The sequence below is a fragment of the Penaeus monodon genome, chromosome 33, assembly GCF_015228065.2.
Source record: "Penaeus monodon isolate SGIC_2016 chromosome 33, NSTDA_Pmon_1, whole genome shotgun sequence".
Taxonomy (NCBI): domain Eukaryota; kingdom Metazoa; phylum Arthropoda; class Malacostraca; order Decapoda; family Penaeidae; genus Penaeus; species Penaeus monodon.
The window spans coordinates 6430606-6431292 of NC_051418.1; positions in this window are offsets into that span (position 1 = coordinate 6430606).

The window sequence follows — 687 nt, forward strand, 5'->3', positions numbered from 1 at the left end:
CCTAACCTAACCTAGAAAGAAGAAGAAAAAGGCAGGGAGAAAGAGAGGAGAGAGAGAAATCCGAAACTACATAAAAAAAAGAGATAATTCAGCCAGATAACAATATATCTATCGAAGTGGCTAATGATATCAGCCCGAAATCAATAAAACATAATTTACGGCAAGGCTCCCCGTGTGAGCTCTGGTTTAAGGGTGCAAATAGGTACTTGCAAAGGTATTAAGGGCGTTCTTGGCAGTTCATTTCGAAAACGTGGCCAAGAAGTGAGAAGACTCGATAAGAGTGAGTGAAAAGAAAAGAAAAGAAGAGAAATTTATGGCGGTATACAACAGCAGAGTGTGAGAAAGGGTGCGTAGGAGAGAGTAAAGTAAATCTGTGAATATGAGCACATGTAATGAAAGTAAAGCGTATGGCAAATGAGAATCTAATCTAACCTATCCGAACGCAGCAATATATTTCGAAGACATGAGCAAGAAATATGATAAAAGTGAGTTGAAAAGAAACGCTACCGCACTGTGAAGGATATGAGACTAAAAAGCATAAAAATGTGATGGTATCCGACAGCCGAGTGTGAGAAAGGGTGTCGGAGAGAGAGAGAAAAAGTAAGAGTGAGGAAAATGAGAACGTAAAGTGTTACAGAATTGATTATACTTCATTCGTGCTCCATTTTTTTTCTCTCCCTCTCTCTT